Source organism: Rhinopithecus roxellana, chromosome 10 (genome assembly GCF_007565055.1).
Source record: "Rhinopithecus roxellana isolate Shanxi Qingling chromosome 10, ASM756505v1, whole genome shotgun sequence".
In the NCBI taxonomy this organism is placed as follows: domain Eukaryota; kingdom Metazoa; phylum Chordata; class Mammalia; order Primates; family Cercopithecidae; genus Rhinopithecus; species Rhinopithecus roxellana.
The window spans coordinates 107297422-107316222 of record NC_044558.1 but is presented as its reverse complement, the minus strand read 5'-3'; the positions used below and the strand labels follow the sequence as shown (position 1 = coordinate 107316222).

At 45.4% G+C, this 18801-nt stretch overlaps 1 protein-coding gene across 1 annotated transcript in view; it reads right to left on the bottom strand.

The window, feature by feature from the left end:
- The window catches only part of ELK3 (ETS transcription factor ELK3), a 77156-nt gene extending 72126 nt beyond the window's left edge, over positions 1-5030 (bottom strand). The window contains exon 1 of the mRNA XM_010383888.2: positions 4704-5030. The gene's annotated coding sequence lies outside the window, so the exon portion shown is untranslated. The remainder of the gene's footprint in view (positions 1-4703) is intronic.
- Positions 5031-18801: the final 13771 nt, after the last annotated feature.

Sequence of the window (18801 nt, the reverse complement as noted above, 5' to 3'; positions counted from 1 at the left end):
ATGTTTCAATCCAAAGGCTGAATGACCTAATTCAAAGTGGCTATGAACAGCAGTAATCTTGAGCTAAAAATCTATTTAAAACACAACTTCAAAGTTTGGACACTCCACTGATAGAAAATGAAACAATAATAGGAGTCACTAAAGCGTACAAATGACACCTTCTTCTCCCTTCATAGTTGGATAATTTCAAAGTGTATTTTCAGTTTAACCTGGTTTCTCTTCTTTCATCATTTAACATTCTATTTTGATGTGTAGTGCCCTGTACTTCCTGTTACTACATCTTGATATTCTACTGCAAATCATGACTCATCCTTAAATCACAGAGAAACTCATCGAAATCCAGAATTTCACAGCACATAGGAACTCAGTCTTTCAAGAGGGCAGCATTCTTAGAACATTACTTGAACCACAGAGGACAAAAAACACTGAATGAGTCCATGAAGAAATTATGTCAATCCATGGTTGAGCCAACACATTTATTAGATCAATAAATAGAAGCTCTATGTGATAATTTCAGTCTCAGTACTAATTATTAAAATGTGTTAAGTGATATGTTAAGTGAAAAAAGTTATAAAACAGTAAGTACAGTGTGCTTTCAATTAAAAATGGTATGTGCATGTGAGGATATACATAGACACACATGCATTTTTTTAAAACTGGACAATTACACATCAAAATGTAAACAGTGGAATTATGGGAGATGTCTATTTTTTTCATTACAGTTTTCTGTATCTTTGTAAGGCAATTCACATTAATATTTTTTACAACAAGAAAAAAAAAACAACCAAACTTTAGAAGATACTATTTTGCTAGCATGGTCTCAAAGTGTGTTAAAAGTCAATTTATACAAGCAAAGAGAAATTAAAGATAAGTAAGACATAAAAAACTTTTGCCTGAAACATACAAGAAAATCTGACAAAAATGGAGTCCTCTTCCCCTCTCGTCTGTATATTTATGTACAGAACCTTAGGAAAGGGTCAGAAGACAGTCATCTGGCCTCTACAGCCAGAACAAAGCCAGAATAGACAGCCAGCCCATTTCTTTTGAAACTTTAATGAGACAGCTGGTACAGTGGTTCACACCTGTAATCCCAGCCACTGCAGAGGCTGAGGTGGGAGGATGACTTGAGCCCAGGAGGGCAAGGCCAGCCCTGGCAATATAAACAATTAAAAAAATAAAGTTTCATGAGAAGTCCAGGTCTGGGAAACATGGAGATGACTGAGTCATTCCTTAGGACTGGAAGGGAACAAAACTAACAATTAGTAAGCAGCAACTCACCCTCAGTGAAAAAAGACTCTACTCCAGGAAGTCACATTCTTGGATATTTTTCTATGAAACGTTTTGGGTTGTCATCAGGTGATGTTTTGCAACATTTCACAGCACCATATTGGTCTTCTGAATCAGATATATGAATATAATTGGGTACCACAGAACACACAAAATCCAATATCTGACAGCTAAGAAGGGAATATTGTAATTTACATACACTGCCTGGAAGTCCTTTAAGACCAATTTCAGGAAAAGATTCAAGTTCCAAAAAGTTATTACAAATTTTAATATATGACCTCAGAGTTACTTACACGTACTTATATTAGCACTTTTGACTTATTTAATGTTTTATATAAGAAAAAGAGGAGGTCTTTAATAAATGTTTAGGTAACTTCAAAACTCAAACGGAGCTGACAAATCACTGCTCTCCCCTATCTGGACTACTGCCATTCTGGTCTCAACAGCATTGGTACCAAGTGCATGAAGATGCTATACTTGCGGAGTTTCAGAGATGGCCTAATTCAGGACATAAAGGGTACACCATCACAATGTCACCATCCGTATGTCACTCTATTATTGCATGTTACTGACCAAAAAGAGAAAGAGAAAATTCATGAATGCTACGTTACGTATGTGGCCCCAAAAGTACAGCTGATGACTTTTAAATGTCCTATTTGTTGACTGAAAGCATGTTAAAGAGCTTTCATCATCTTCATCATCATTAAATAAGATTTTTCTCAATCCACTATAGAAATGTTGGGCCAAAAAATTCTTTCTTGTGCACTGTTGACTGGTTAGCAGCACCCCTGGCCTCTACCCTCTAGAAGTCAGTGCACCCCCTTAGTTATAACAACCAAAAACGTCTCCAGACATTGCCAAACGTCTCCTGGGAGGGAAAATTACTCCTAGTTGAGAACCACTCACATAAATGAACCTATGTGTCCCAAATAATTACTTAGAAGGAGGAATTCTAAATACTTCCTTTTTTATTTAAAAGAAATGTACTCTGGAGAGTTTACAACCTCCATTCTTAAGGAACTCTCATGCAAAACATATGAGATCTTGTAAGTCTCTTCCCTTATCTATTGTAAGTTTTGTTAGCCTACTCACAGCTTTCAATGCTACAATTTATTGAGCACCTACTCTGTGACAGGCATAGCATTAGGGACATCCTGTACTCATGTCCACTGACTCATACCCTAGTCGGGCTGTTTGGGCTGTTTGGGCTGTTTTTAGGACACACTTTGCCACCGTAAAAGAACTGCCAACACCTTAAAAGCAACACGTCTTTGTCAATAAAGGGGCCCCACCGTTCCAATCAGGTTCCTTTTGACCCTTTTTAGTAACTCCACACATTTTTAGGCAACATTTACATTTTTAAAAAAACTTTTTTTTTTTTTTTTTTTTTTTTAAGAGGGCAGAAGGCCTTTGCTATATTTGGTGTAGAAAGACCATCACTTTTCAAACTCAGAGGGGTTTGTAGGCAGGATTATTACTGGAAACTCTAAGAACACTCATGGACAGTCTCCTTAACTGCCTGACCCATGCGCCCTCCTAACACAATTTGTAATTTTATCATCCTCATAAACTGAAACTCCTAAGTGACCTTTTCCAAATAAATGGGTGCCATGGCGAGAGAGAAAGAAAAAGAGATCAGAGAGTATTTTGTAAGGCTCACAAATGGATTTCAGCTCATGAATAGATGCCTGGAATATGCCCCACCCCCAAAGACAGCACAGATGGAGAATATGGGTGTGTGTGAGCTGCTTTTCTCCCCCTACCCCTCAACACACAGACACACGCGGGAAAGAAAAACCTGCAAATCTCAAATCCAAAATGGCCAAAGTGACTTCAAAGTTTTCAAGACATGTCCTGAAAAGGCTCGTTGGGCTGCTGCACCCCTAAGTAAATAAAGCCGTAACTTGTCTCCTTCCCCAGCGCCCGGCTTCCAGGCTGACAGTGGCTGCACAAAACCCCTCCTGTGCCGAGCAGCGGAAACTCCTAATGAGATTAGTTGGTGTGTGTGCAGACATTACTTAGCAATGACTAAGGGGGCTCTCTCTTCCTGCAGCAGCCAGTGGAAAATTCAAGGAACTTTTTCCCCCTGCAGCAGCAGAATCCCTTTAACCCTCTCCCCAGCCAACTCCAAAAACAACTCAGCCTCCCCCTTCCCCGCCACCCCCAGGCTGGAGGACTGGGGTGGGGGGAGTTAAAGACCGGCCAGGGGCTTTCAAAGGAGGGAGGGTGGGAGGGGGCGGCGGGGAAGGGGCGGGGGACCCCTCGAACACTACAAAGGAAACTGTAAAAGGCACAAATACATAAACCTGAGAAGGAGCAAACCACAGTTTCTTTGTGAGCTCCTCTAGTGAGTCATTTTCAAGATGCTGTCTGCTGCCAGTTTCAAAGCGGAAGCGCATGGCAATTAGTCTTGCCGTTTCCAGACAAGCCAGAAACTCTCCCGACACTCGTTTTTTTTTTTTTTCTTTCTAAAAAGCCCCTTTTGCAGTTTCTGAAATAACATTTCTTGCTTCCACCTCCACCCGCCGCCTAACTGCAGCTTGTCCCTAGGATGATTCGGTTCAGAAAAGATAACAAAACCGAGACCTTTTATTTTTGCGTTTTAACTACTCCAAAATCTTAATCCCTCCTCCCCAAAAGTTACAGTAGCGTCACAGGCCAACAGTGAGTTCGAAGGTAAAGAGGGATGGAGCGTGGAAGGAGCTCCAAGATCATTTCTTGCCCGGTCCTTCTCCAAAACCATGCCCAGTAAAGACGCCGGCTTTTAAATGTCCGACTGGGCGTGCGCCTGGGGCGGTGATCTGGGCGGGGGTCACCTGCCAAGCGAGAGTGGACGCAACCCCCAGCCCCACACCTTCGCGACTCATGCCCTCCACCGCCCTCTCCAGCCCTGTCTTCCTCCCTGAATCCGAGCACCGGTGCCCTTTGCCCACTCGAGGGGAACCTGACTGAGGTCCCAGTTGGAAGGTCAGCGGTGGTCCAGCCTCCAGGCACTCAGCCTGCTCCGGCCACGGTTCTTCCCAGGGACCCGAAGTCTCGCCTTCCCCCGCTCCCCGCGCTGCCTGCAGCGGGGCCCTGGGTAAGCTCTCAGGGTTGCACGCCCGGCGCCCCTTCCTCTGGGCTTCGCAGCGCAGCCCCAGGGAGGGGAGCCGCGGGAGCAGGGTCCCCGGGCCCGGCGCGAGCTCGGGCGACAGCGGTGGCAGCGACGCGGGCGCAGGAGCATCCCCGGCGTCCCCTCCCCGCGGCCGGCCCTCCCGTGCGGACGCACCCCCACCCCCACCCCGGCAGGCAGCCCACTACGCGGCGCCCCCCGCCCCACCCCCATCGCGCCCAAGAAAAGAAAGAAAAAAAGAAAACTCCACCAAAGAAACTTTGTAAGTGTCCGAGCAACAGGCAGAAGAAGCCCTGCTACCTACCCAGATGTAGGGGAGTCTTCTTCGGGGGGAATTTCTAGGAGGACCCGGGCGAAAGCCCCCGACTTTCCATGCTGACAGGCGTCTGCAGACGGTCTGCGGCTCTTGTAATGAGATCCTGATTTTTCCCCCTTTTTTTCTTTCTCTCGCTCCTCTTTTTTTTTTCCCCTCTGGTGTGTGTGAGAGCAGGAAGTTGGAGCAGTCAGGCCGAGCCGGCTCACTTCCTTTACTGCATTATTCCCCAGGCGGTGTGCAGTCTGTGTAAACAGGCTTTTCCGCCCCGCGCCGCGCGCCCCGGCCGCGGCTGTGCGCCGGGGCTGGCCGCCCAGGCCCGCGCCTCCCCCGCCGCCCCGGCCCCGCGCGCGCCCCGCACCGCCCCCACCCGCCCCGCTTCCTGCGCGGCCACCCCGGGGAGGAGCCTCCGACCCGCAGCGACTCAGCGCGGCCGCAGGCCCTCCCCACGGAGAGGGGGGTCCGCCCGCAACCCGCAGAAGCCGCCGAGCTTCCCCCGATGCCGGGGATCCCTCCTCACCTCTCCCCCGGGGGTCTAGCGCGCGGGGCACCACGGCGGGGTCGTGCCCTGCGCAGTTGGCCCGGGAGGGGCGTCCCGAGGTGGGGCGGTGGCTGGACTCGCTGTTTCCCATCCTCTGGGATGGAAGAGTTGGGGGACAGAGTTGGGGGGCAGAGGGGAGTGGGGTTCGGGGTTTGGTTGCTCTGGGCAAAGGACTGCTTTTCCTGTGGGTGAGGGCACAGTTTCCGTCTGGGGTTGGAGATGGACACCGTTCCTGTCTGGGTTTTCAGTGTTTTAAAAGGCAGCCCTAGTGCTAGCTCCAGCCTGTAATCCCAGCACTTTGGGAGACCGAGGCGGGTGGATCACCTGAAGTCAGGAGTTCGAGACCAGCCTGGCCAACATGGTGAAACCCCCCGTCTCTACTAAAAATACAAAAAAAAAAAACAAACAAAAAAAAAATCAGCCTGCTGTGGTGGTGGGTCCCTATAATACCACTCGGGAGGCTGGGTGAGAGAATCGCTTGAACCTGGGAGGCAGAGGTTGCAGTGGGCCGAGATCGCCCCATTGCACTCCAGCATGGGTAACAAGAGCGAAACTCGGTCTCAAAAAAAAAAAAGCCAGCCCTCAGTGGGGAGGGGGGGAGCGGGGGGGCTTGTGGGGAAAGCATAAGGAGCCACAACACTGGAAGTCATGGAAATAACCAGAGACTGAGGCTTGAAGGGAGGCTCTGGGGTCTCAGGACTGGTCTCCACACCTCCTGGTAGCAGGGAGGAGGGTTGAACAGGAGGAGCACAGAGGGCAAGGAAACTACTGAAGGGCCCCTCCCTTCCCAGGCCTGCGCCCCAACCTCACTACTCACGCTCCAGAACCTTACATTCCCATGCCGCCATTTAGCAGCCCAGACCCCTGGTTTTTAAACTTGACCCGAGGGGCTTATTAAACCACTAGTGGCTGAGCCTCTCCTGGAGTCCCAGATTCAGTAGGTCTGGGGTGGCTCCCAGCCCCGGCTAATGTCAGAATCACCTGGGGAGTGTTTTGACACTTTCCAACTGATATAATCAACCCAGGCCAGTTAAGTCAGATTCTCTGGGGGCGAGCGTGAGTCCTTTCAAAAGGCCCACATTCTAAGAGTTCCTCCACTACATTTGTTTCTATTTTTGCAATCTCTCCTGAAAGATTATTTGTTTACAAATTTCTCACTGCGTTCAACTGTGAGCTTCTAAAGGGCACGGGGTGTGTTTTACTCATTAGTTTCACATCCCAGCTCCAAGTGCCTATCTGAACACACAGGTGATAGGAATTTCCTTCAGGCATTTGCTTCAGGTCTCATGTGGGTAGTCCACTGGAAGGATGGGAGAATGCCCTCCAGACCTCTGAGAAGGAGTGGGAAACCTGTGGGGTGTAGGGTGGGGGCACGGTAGGAGAGTGGGGCAGAAGGAGAAGTTAGGGAAAAGAGGGCTGCTTATCAATGCCTGATTTCCCACAGCTAATTTTCCACTTTGGGTATTATCCTTTTAATCCCCAGTCGTCTGCTTCTGTCACTCAGCAGAACACCTACAGTGTCCCTATATGATCCAGCTGTTGGACTGAAAGAATGTAAACTTATTATCCTTAGGGGAAAAAAAAAAATCCACACAGTTAAGAACTCATGTTGCTTTGCTTTAGGAAGTATACGCCTGAAAGAAACTGGTCTGAAAAGGCTATGTTCTGTATGATTCCAAACTATATGACGTTTTGTAAAAGGCAAAACTATGGAGACAGTAAAAAAGATCAGTGGTTGTCAGGGGTTAGCAGGGAGGAGGGTTGAACAGGAGGAGCACAGAGGGCAAGGAAACTACTACTCAGTATGATACTATAATGTTGGACACATTTGTTAAAACCCACAGAATGTACAACACCAAGAATGAACTCTAATGTAAACCATGGACCTTGGGTGATAATGATGTGTCAATGTAGATTCAATTACAACAAAGGTACCACTCTGGTGGGGGATGTTGATGATTGGGGAAGTTGTGCATGTGTCAGGGCAGGAGGTATATGGGAAACCGCTGTAACTCCTACTCAGTTTTGTTGTCAGTCTAAAATCACTTTAGGGCCGGGCGTTGTGGCTCATGCCTGTAATCCCAACACTCTGGGAGGCTGAGGTGGGTGGATCACCTGAGGTCAGGGGTTCGAGACCAGCCTGGTCAACATGGTGAAACCCCATCTCTACTAATAATATAAAAATTAGCTGGGTGTGGTGGTGTGTGCCTGTAATCCCAGCTACTCAGGAGGCTGAGGCACAAGAATTGCTTGAACCCAGGAGGTGGAGTTTACAGTGAGCCAAGATCAAGCCACTGTACCCCAGCCTGGGTGACAGAGTGAAATTGTGTCTCAAAAAAATAAAAAAATAAAAATCACTTTAAAAAATAGTGGAAAATAGTCTAGGGGACAGGTGTGGTGATATTACTCTCACGTCTAATACCAGCTACTCAGGAGGCCAAGGCAGGAGGATCGCTTGAGCACAAGAGTTCACACTCCAGCCTGGGCAACAGAGTGAGACCCTGTTTCTTTCTCTCTCTCTCTCTTTTTTTTTTTTTTTTTTTTTGAGACAGAGTTTCGCTCTGTCGTCTAGGCTGGAGCGCAGTGGTGTGATCTCTGCTCACTGAAACCTCTGCCTCCTAGGGTTCAAGCGATTCTCCTGCCTCAGCCTCCTGAGTAGCTGGGATTACAGATGCACGCCACCATGTCTGGCTAATTTTTTTTTTTTTTTTTTTTTTTTGAGACAGAGTCTCGCTTTGTTGCCCAGGCTGGAGTGCAGTGGCGAGATCTCGGCTCACTGCAAGCTCCGCCTCCCGGGTTCACGCCATTCTCCTGCCTCAGCCTCCAAGTAGCTGAGACTACAGGCATGCATCACCACGCCCAGCTAATTTTTGTATTTTTAGTAGAGATGGGGTTTCACCATGTTGGTCAGGCTGGTCTCAAACTCCTGACTTCGTGATCTGCCCACCTCGGCCTCCCAAAGGGCTGGGATTACAGGTGTGAGCCACCGTGCCCAATCAACCCTGTTTCTTAAAAAAATAAAAAATACACACACATGCACATATGAAGTATATGAAATCTGTTTTTTTAAAAAACTATATTCAAAGCCAAACTTAAGTATATTTTAATTCAGTGATTTTTATGCTTTTATTTTTGCACAACAAATCTTTGTAGAATCCTAACATGTAAAGGAGCAGGTTTTTGTCAACTAGTTTTATTGTTTTGTAGAAATACCTCATCTAAAACACTTCTGACACACTTTTGGGCAGCTTTAGGGTTTCTCAGCCCATATGAAATCCTGGTAAGTTTCTCTGGTATTTTGAATTGTCCACATGACTACTCTCAGCTCTTCACATGCATGGGTGATTCAGAGCTGACTCTGGTCTTCCTCTAAGCACAGGGCATAGCTTTTATTTTCAGGTGTCGGCAGCTTCCGTTCTTTGCATTCTAAGAGAAAACTGCTATTTGTTTTCCTTGCTTTCCTTCCCACAATCAAAAAGCAGCCAAGGCCAGGGGAGGTGGCTCATTCCTATAATCCCAGCATTTTGGGAGACCACGGCAGGCAAATCACTTGAACCCAGGAGTTCGAAACCAGCCTGGGCAATGTGGCGAAACTCCAACTCTCTATTAAAAAAATACAAAAATCAACCAGGCATGGTGGTGCATGTCTGTGGCCGCAACTACCCCAGCTACTCAGGAAGCTGAGGTGGGAGGATCACCAGAGCTCAGGAGGTCTAGGCTGCAGTGAGCTGTGGTCACACCATTGCATTCCAGCCTGGGCAACAGACCTTGAGACCCTGTCTCAAAAAAAAAAAAAAAAAAAGCAGCCAAAAGATGTGGTATCTGCTATTGCATGATCCACACTCCCCTTTCTATGCTTTTGTTTTAAAACAGGCAGGAGTTAGGACCAAGTAGATTTCAAGTAGGAGTTCTTTAGGAGCCCTTTATAGTAAGTGACAGAGCCCAGGGTCATATATTTTGGCTGGCCAAGAAACAAGTGAGACTCTCTCAGCTTTAAAAAGAACAGCTGAGATTCCACCAGAGATGATATGCAAAATTTGTGTGTTTGAGGAATGAGAGATAGTGTGGTACTCTGGAAGGTACACGGGCAGGGTCGGGGGAGGCAGCTCAACTCAACCCTATGTATGAAGAATGGAAGAAGGCTAAGTCTCAAATAAATAAATAAATAAATAAATAAATAAATAAATAAATAAATCCAAGCCTGGTTCCAAAAGAAGGGGTGTATTAGTCAGCTTCTGCTGCGATAATACTACGTAACAAACAACTCCAAAACTTAGTAGCTTATGGCAACAAACGAGTCTAGGTTGGCTGGGCTTGGCTGGGCTTGGCTCCAATCTGCAGGCTGAATGCATGTTGGCTTCTCACTTCTGGGACCAGGCTAAAGGCACAGACACCACTTGGGACGTGGTTCTCAAGGAGAGTTGGAGCTCAAGTAGGGGTAAGTGGAAACGTGATGTTTCTTAAAACCTCTGCTTAGGACTGGCACACTCTCACTTCTACACTTTAACATCCTACAATGTATAACAGAATGGGATGCTATCAAAAGGAAAGAAAAAAATTACAGATGGATGAGACAACAGAGCAGGAGAAGAAAATTAGTTTTACAATAAACCAAACTAAAATTTACAATAAACCAAGCTGAATAAATAATGTTTGAAGCTTATGAATTGATGAATTTCTGATAGAATCCCAAAAGGGTTTGCCATTACTACCTTTGAAGACTGCTTCAATATTGGGGGGCTAGGAGGTAGGGCTGGGAATGAACAGCCAAAGCCTGATGGTAAGACAGACCACTCTGGTGGAATGTGTATCTGGAATCAGGAATTTGGGGATCCAATCCTGTACCTGACTTGTTCTAGCTATGGGGCCTTGACTAAGTCACTCACCCTCTCTGGGCTAGAACAAGTGTCAGTTTTTACTGATGTTTACAGTAAATGCCAATTTTACATTAAAACAACATGTGTTATGGACTAAGATTCTTAAATGTTCATTTAAAAGCGTATTTAAAATTGTGGTATAGACTTGTAGGCAGCCCTCTGTAGGAGTCTGCAGACTCCCTTTTGTGTTGTTAGAGGTATTTCAGGGGGACATTTGAGAAATATTGACTTGGACAATCTTTCTTGCCCTCAGACAGGCCACTCATGGGGCAGAGGTTGGCAAACTGCAGTCCACAGAACCCACTGCCTGTTTCTGTGTGACTTTTGAGTGAAGAAGTATTTGCCTTTTCTTTTTTATTTTTAATTGTGGTTAAAAAAGTCAAATTTACCATCTAACTATTTTTAAGTGTATAGTTAGTTCTGTAGTGTTAAGTAGATTCACATGGTTGTGAAGCTCACCTCCAGAATTTTTTCATCTTATGAAACTGAAACTCTATCCCCGTTAAACACGTGTCCCCCATCTTTCCCTTCCCCAGCTCTTGGCAACCATGGTTCTACTTTTTGTTTCTGTGAATTTGATGAGATACTTTGTATAAATGGAATTGTACAATATTTGTCTTTTTGTGACTGGCTTATTTTACTTAGCATAATGTCCTCATGATCATCCATATTGATCATGTGACAACATTTCCTTTCTTTTTATTTTATTATTATTATTGAGACAGGGTCTTGCTTTGTCACCCAGGCAGTCCTGCAGTGGCATGATCACAGCTCACTGCAGCCTCGACCTCCCAGGCTCAGGTGATCGTTCCTCCTCCACCTCCCAAGTAAATGGGACTACAGGTACCCACCAACACACCTGGCTAATTTTTTATTTTTTGTAGAGATGGCATCTTGCTATGTTGCCCAGGCTCATCTTGAACTCCTAGACACAAGCAATCCTCCTGCCTCATCCTCCCTAAGTGCTGGGATTACAGGCATGAGCCACTGCACCTGGCCTTCCTTCCTTTTTAGAACTAGATACTATCCCATTGTTTGTGCATACCACATTTTATTTATCCATTCATTTGTTTTGGACATTTGGGTTGCTTCTACCTCTTGGCCATTGTGAGTAGTAAAAATCTACATTTTTAAATATTTGAAAACAAGCCAAAGGAAGGATAATATTTTGTAACATGTGAAAATTATGTGAAATCCAAATTTAGTGTCCCTAAGTAAAGTTTTATTGGAACACAGCCACATTCATTTATTTACATATTGTCTAACACTGTTTTTGCACTGTAACAGCATGCTGGAATCGTTGTGACAGAGACCATATGGCCCATAAAGCTGAAGATATTTACTTTCTGGCTCTTTATAGAAAAAGTTTGTCAACTGCTGGCATAGGCAAAAGAGATTCTGTGCTGTTTTTGGTTTGGATTTTTAACTGCGTTTTCTTTCTTATTTCAGACAAGGCCCTTGCTTGCCACGTCACGTAAAAATATTACGTGTCTTTAATGCACTTCACCTCCAGGAACTTCAGCTTCAAAGAAAACCAAATGCTCATGCTTCATTTAACTCCCCTTATTTGGTCTTCCGAAGAGGTGAAGAATAGCTGGCATTCACTGTCCCAGACACTGAGATGGCATTTCAAGATTTTCTCTGCAATCTGGTCTCTGAACAGACTTGAGTCTTTGTCTGCTAGTTCCCAACCCTGGTTACACATCAGAACCATGTGCTCCAGGACCTGACCCCTTGGAGTCTGAGGTTGAGCCCAGGAAACTCTGTGTCTCCATATTTCCATCCAGACACTCTCACTCTCCATGAAACCCTTGTAAATGTCTTACTCATTCTTTAGACATGGCTTAAACCTCACCTCCGCTAAGAAGTCTTCCAAGATTCACCAGATGAAATGCATGGCCCATTTCTCCTACACCCCCACAGAACCATGTTTGAACTTTACAGCTTAGACTTATTTCTATGACTCGCTCCACTATGCATTCCCGTCTCTACATCCCTAACACCTGCCAAGAAAGTGCTAAAAATTTTTGTTGAATCAATCAGTCCATAATAGAAGAAATGATGTAAAATACAGTTTTGTAAATGATGTTATACTGTACTAATTGAGATATGTGAACAATCATTGAGAAGAAGAAGAATTAATGACATTTGGGGGGAATTAAAACTGATTCCAAGCTTCATATTTTTAAATTTAAAACATGACTGAAATTCATTAACACCCTGTACCCTCACACCCACCCTGAATCCACATCATACCTTTAGAAAGGAAGGGAGGGTAAATATGTAGTGGTAAAGTGTCCTAAACTCCTAAAACGGTGAGACATTGCCATCGTTTTCGAGATGCATACAAATGAGAACGTGTACTGAACAGCTGCCGGTCAAAATCACTTCCTACATGCTATAAATCTGATATGCCCAGAAACGTACAAATGGTCTTTGACCCTTTCCCTTTCAGTGATGCCCAGAGTTCCTGTGCAAACAACTGTTTTGGATTTTAAATGTGTAGATCAAGAAAATCTAGTATTTTATCTTTGTTGTTTTGATCCTAGATGGTGTTGGACAAGGCTTTGTAGGAAACTGCAGTCTTTTTTTTTTTTTTTAATCGGGCAGCATCAGACAGTTACAGGAAGCTCAGGAAGTACTGTGAAGGGCAGGATGTCACGCTGCGCATTGATGGCGAAGATGGGGAAGAGGTGGTCGGGCCTTTCAAGACCAACTCCTTAAGGGTGGAAAAAGCTAAGTCATTGGAGATTCATGATCACATTTTTTAAAAATCCCTGAAAATAATTTGAGAGCAGCCAAGGGAAGACTGGAACCATGACATCAAGTGCAAGGACAGTTGTAGAGTAGGGTCCTCAGAGCAAGTAGAAGCTCCAGGGCACACGTGTCAAATTCCTTCTCCTCAAGAATCTATTTGCATGGGTTGATAGGCTTTGTCTGGGGAGGCTGGAGCCAAAGGGGAGTTGTGGTAAAAAATCAAGAAAAAGAAGCTGTCTCCTGTGAAACTTCAGGAAGTTCTGAACACAGGCATGTTTTCCTTTTGGGGACCAGCACAGAGATGAAGAGGGCATTTTCTCCACATTGGAATGGAACCTGATGGTCCCTGCAGGCATGACGGGGGCCCCTGAATGAGGAAGCCAGAAAGCACAAAACATGAACAGACATGTTCTGGAAAGGTACCCCTTATTCCCTCCTGTCTCTGTCTGGGGGCATTTCCAGTAGGAACAGGAGAGGGTCGTTCTCTAACTGGCAAGTTTAGGAGAAGAAACTGGCATGCTTGGTTCAGCTTCCTCCTCTCTCTTCTTTCGGAGCCAGCTTGTCTCAGGAGCACATGGTCTTAGTTCTCCGTGCTAGGGGGATGCCTGCAGTTTTTTGGCTTAGCCCAGGTAGGCAAACTCAGTCTTGGGGACAAAATGACAAACGAACCCATTGTGCCTGCAGTTGGAAAAGTATCCTCCAATTTAGCTTTTGTCTCATAAGACTATCATTTTGATCTCCATCAGTCTGACTCCTCGGTCTAGCTCTCAATTGGTTCTGAAATTGGACAGGGAAGAGGGAAGCCATTTATTGGGCTCCTAAACCCCCAGCCAGGTCGTGTGAGACCCCACCCTTGGCACTCAGAAACAACTGGAGAAGAGTGTTGAGGGTAAGGAGTGGGTATTGAATTCCCATATGAGCAGGGAGAGATTGAACAATGTTCTAACTGGAGCATCTGTGGTCTTAGGGCCTCATGTGTACCCACAGGCCAATTTAGCTACCAATGTAACCCAAGATGGGAAAGAAGAGAAAAGCTGTTCTGCAGGCTATTTTTGGGAGCCATCCATGGTGGTTTGGAGGTAAAGGCTGTCATGCTATTGAATTTGCTTTAAATTGAGTGACTTCTGTAGGCCACTGTGAGGGTACTGAGGTTAGAAGCAGATACTGGGGTGAAAGGAAGAGAAGCATCCTCTCCCAGGAAGCGTCGTGACACTGGGTACTCTTAGAAGGGTGACACTTGGTAATATTCCACTCATACCCTTTTCTCTCCACAGCAATACACATTTCTTGAATAAATGCCATGGATACTTGAGGAGAAAAAATAATAATTATTAGAAAATACATGTAATGCCACACAGTCTAAAAAGTGCCAGTAAATACCAGTCTCCAACTCCCAGCGCGAGCGACACAGAAGACTGGTGATAAAAAAAAAAAAAAGTGCCAGTAAATAGATTAAGCCCATTGATCCCTGATATTATTAATCCCGTTTTACGTTTGATACAAGTGAGGAGCAGAGATGTTAAGAGATTTATGGGCTCAAGATCACACTTTTTTTTTTTTTTTTTTTTTTTTTGAGACAGAGTCTTACTCTGTTGCCCAGGCTGGAGTGCAGTGGCCGGATCTTAGCTCACTGCAAGCTCCGCCTCCCGGGTTTACGCCATTCTCCTGCCTCAGCCTCCCGAGTAGCTGGGACTACAGGCGCCCGCCACCTCGCCTGGCTAGTTTTTTGTATTTTTTAGTAGAGACGGGGGTTTCACCGTGTTAGCCAGGATGGTCTCGATCTCCTGACCTCGTGATCCGCCCGTCTCAGCCTCCCAAAGTGCTGGGATTACAGGCTTGAGCCACTGCGCCCGGCCAAGATCACACGTTTAACAAGTGATGGAGTTGGAACTAAAATCCAGGTTTTCTGATCTAAATCCAAATCCTTTCCGCTATTCTTTGCTGTATGACAACAGAGGACCACAAGAAAATAAAGAGAAGAACTCAGAAAGCAGGGTCAGGGAAACTGGATCGGACTCCTTGTTCTACCATGAACTTGAATTGCCTGAGATTCAGCCTTTTTGCCTATAAAACTGTGTGCTGAGGGCTTGGACTAGAGAGTGTCTAAGACTCTGCCATGCTGGGAAGGTCCTGGGTGGTTCTCTGCTTTAGGTCACTGTCTTAGTCTGTTGGGGCTGCTGTCACAAAATGCCATAAACTGGGTGGCTTAATTCAACACCAGACATTTGTTTCTCATGGTTCTGGAGTCTAGGAAGTCCAAGATCAAGGTGCTGACAGACTCGGTGTCTGGTGGGGGCCCAATTTCTGGTTCATAGATGGCACCTTCCTGCTGTGTCCTCACATGGCAGAAGGAGTGAGGGGTCTAGGCCCCTTTCCTAAGGCACTAATCCCATTCATGGGGGCTTTATCCTCATCACCTAATCACCCCGGAAAGCCTCTCTCCCAATACCATCACCTTGGGGGTTAGGATTTCAACATATGAATTTTTGGGGAACACAAACATTCAGATGATAGTGTGCCACAGTTGGTTGCTGCCGGTGGGTTCGTGGTCTCGCTGACTTCAAGAATGAAGCCGCAGACCTTCGCGGTGAGTGTTACAGCTATTAAAGGTGGCATGGACCCCAAGAGTGAGCAGCAGCAAGATTTAGTATAAAGAGCAAAAGAACAAAGCTTCCACAGTGTAGAAGGGGGCCCCAGGGGGTTGCTGCTGCTGGCTGAGGTGGCCAGCTTTTATTCCCTTATTTGTCCCCTCCCGGGTTCTATTTTTGTCCTATCAATCCTCCCTGGACTGGCTACTTTTAAGATCCTGCTGATTGGTGTGTTTTACAGAGTGCTGGTTATTGGTGCATTTTACAGTCATCTTGCTAGCTACAGAGTGCTGATTGGTGCATTTTTACAGAGCACTGATTAGTGCATTTTACAATCCTCTTGTAAGACAGAAAAGTTCTCCAAGTCCGCACTCCACTCAGGAAGTCCAGCTGGCTTCACCTCTCAATAGTAGTCACCTCCTGTCACAGTTATTCATAGCAGTTCTGCTTAGGAAGCACATGGTTACAGAAATGGCTTTGCAGAAGGCTGGGGCATTTTAATCAGCCACCTAGAGCAGTGAATTGAAAAGGTTATCTACAACTCACAGTAGGAAATGAAGTTTACATCTAAATCTAATGCACACATATATGAAATGGAACAAGTTTCACAAATTAATAGGTTTTTTTTTTTTACTTTTTTTTGTGGTTTTTTTTTTTTTTTGAAACAAGGTCTCACTTTGTCACAGTGCAGAGTGAGTGTAGCGCCTTGATCTTGGCTCACTGCAGCCTCGAACTCCTAGGCTCAAGCAATGCTCCTGCTTCAGCCTCCCCATACTGTAGCTGGGACTACAGGCATGTGCCATCATGCCCAGCTAATTTTTTTTTTTTGAGACGAAGTCTTGCTCTGTTGCCCGGGCTGGAGTGCAGTGGCCGGATCTCAGCTCACTGCAAGCTCTGCCTCCCGGGTTTAGGCCATTCTCCTGCCTCAGCCTCCGGAGTAGCTGGGACTACAGGGGCCCGCCACCTCGCCCGGCTAGTTTTTGTATTTTTTTAGTAGAGACGGGGTTTCACCATGTTAGCCAGGATGGTCTCGATCTCCTGACCTCGTGATCCGCCCGTCTCGGCCTCCCAAAGTGCTGGGATTACTTTTTTTTTTTAAATAGAGATGAGGTCTCGCTATATTGCCCAGGCTGGCAGTGAACTCCTGGGCTCAGGCAATCCTTGAGCCTTGGCCTCCCAGAGTGCTGTGATTGCAGGTGCACTAAGACACTGCAATCAGCCATTTACTTTTTTTTTTTTTAAACGTTTACTGTGTGTTTTATTAGTTAAAACAAACAAACAAACAAACAAAAAACAACTAATATTAAGAAAACAAGGCCGGGTGCAGTAGCTGACGCTTGTAATCCCAGCACTTTGGGAGACCAAGATGGGTGGATCACTTGAGGTCAAGAGTTTGAGATCAGCCTGGCCAACATGGTGAAACCCCTATCTCTACAAAAATTACAAAAATTAGGTGGGCATGCTGGCGCACACCTGTAATCCCAGCTACTCTGGAGGTTGAGGCACAAGAATCACTTGAACCGTGGTTGCAGTGAGCCAAGATTGCACCACTGCACTCCAACCTGGGTGACAGAGTGAGACTCCATCTCAAAAAAAAAAAAAAAAAAAAAAAAGTTTTAAAACTTTTTTAAAAAAGAAAACATTTACTATTTGAGTACTTTCTATTCTATTTCATTGTTTAGAAAATGTTGGTTGCAACACAATTTGATTTTGTGACCCACAAACTGTTTAACAGCCACAATTTGACAAGCTGGAAATTGAGGAGTGGTGGTGGGAGAAGTCCTGGGAAGACGGGGGATCCCCGAAGCCAGCTGAGGCTGAATGGGAGAAAAGGAAGCGGAGGTAACTGTCTTGTGTGTGATTCAATGTCCTTCCTAATATGCCCGACACTTTCACATCGTCTACCATCTCAGCGGGAAAGTTCTCACTTCTGTCACCTAGTTATCTTTTAAAAGACATCTAAGAATGTTCAAAAGATACTTTATTTATCACTGTCTTGATTTATCAGCCACTCAGGCAATAAGTTCCTTGAGCAGCACTCCTTGTGTCCATAGCTGGCTGCTACGCATAACAGGGTGGGGTGTGATCTTTTTCTTTTTTCTTTTTAATTAACAAGATTCAAGAGGGTGTGATCTTTCGAAGGGGTCATGCAACAAGGTCAGGGTGTCACCAGGGGAAGCCTGATTTGGCTGATGGCCCATGGGTAGCATCACCTTGGTGACAATCTGAGCCCTAGCTTACTGGTTCAGAAAGTTGAATGGACCCGTAACTCTGAGCATGGCCACTTGGCCTTGAGCCTCACCACACAAGGCCTCTTATTTATCTCTGAAGTCATCTCCAAATGGTCTTGTTCATGTAGTTACAGAGATTGTCTGGCAAGATTGAAAGTAGAAGGCAAGCTAGGTTTGGTGGTTCATGCCTGTAATGCCAGCATTTTGGAATGCTGAGGTTTGCTTAAGCCTAGATCAGGACCAGCCTGGGCAGCATAGCAAGATTTGTCTCTACAAAAAACAAAAAAACTAGCCAGGCCTGGTGGTGCGTGCCTATAGTCCCAGCTACTCGGGAGCCTGAAGGAGTATCTGGGAGGATTGCTTCAGCTTGGGATGTGAAAGCTGTAGTGAACTGTGATCATGCCACAAAAAAAATAATAAAATAAATAAATTTAAACAAGACAGTATCAATAGAAGGCTTTCATCACACATCTTTAAACTTATATCCCATCCTCCAATCACACTGCTTGAAATTCACTACTTTTGTGTAGGTCACTAGCACAATAACATAACATTGCATTTTGTATGTTAAATGCATCCATTAGTTCAAGATAAACACAGAAAATACATTGCAAATTTTAAAACCATCTTTTTTTTTTTTTTTTTTTTTTTTGAGACAGAGTCTCGCTCTGTCGCCCAGGCTGGAGTGCAGTGGCCAGATCCTGGCTCACTGCAAGCTCCGCCTCCCGGGTTCACGCCATTCTCCTGCCTCAGCCTCCCGAGTAGCTGGGACTACAGGCGCCCGCCACCTCACCTGGCTAATTTTTTGTATTTTTTAGTAGAGATGGGGTTTCACCATGTTAGCCAGGATGGTCTCGATCTCCTGACCTTGTGATCTGCCCATCTCTGCCTCCCAAAGTGCTGGGATTACAGGTGTGAGCCACCGCACCCAGCCCCTTTAAAACCATCTTTTAGCACTTGTTCAATTTTTGATATACACCAAACATGACAGAGACCTGAGCCTTTCTCAACTTTGAGAGGGCCCACCTAAGGAAGACCAGATTCTTGGTGACACAGTTTTCTTTCTTTATTTCTTTTTTATTTTTTGAGATGGAG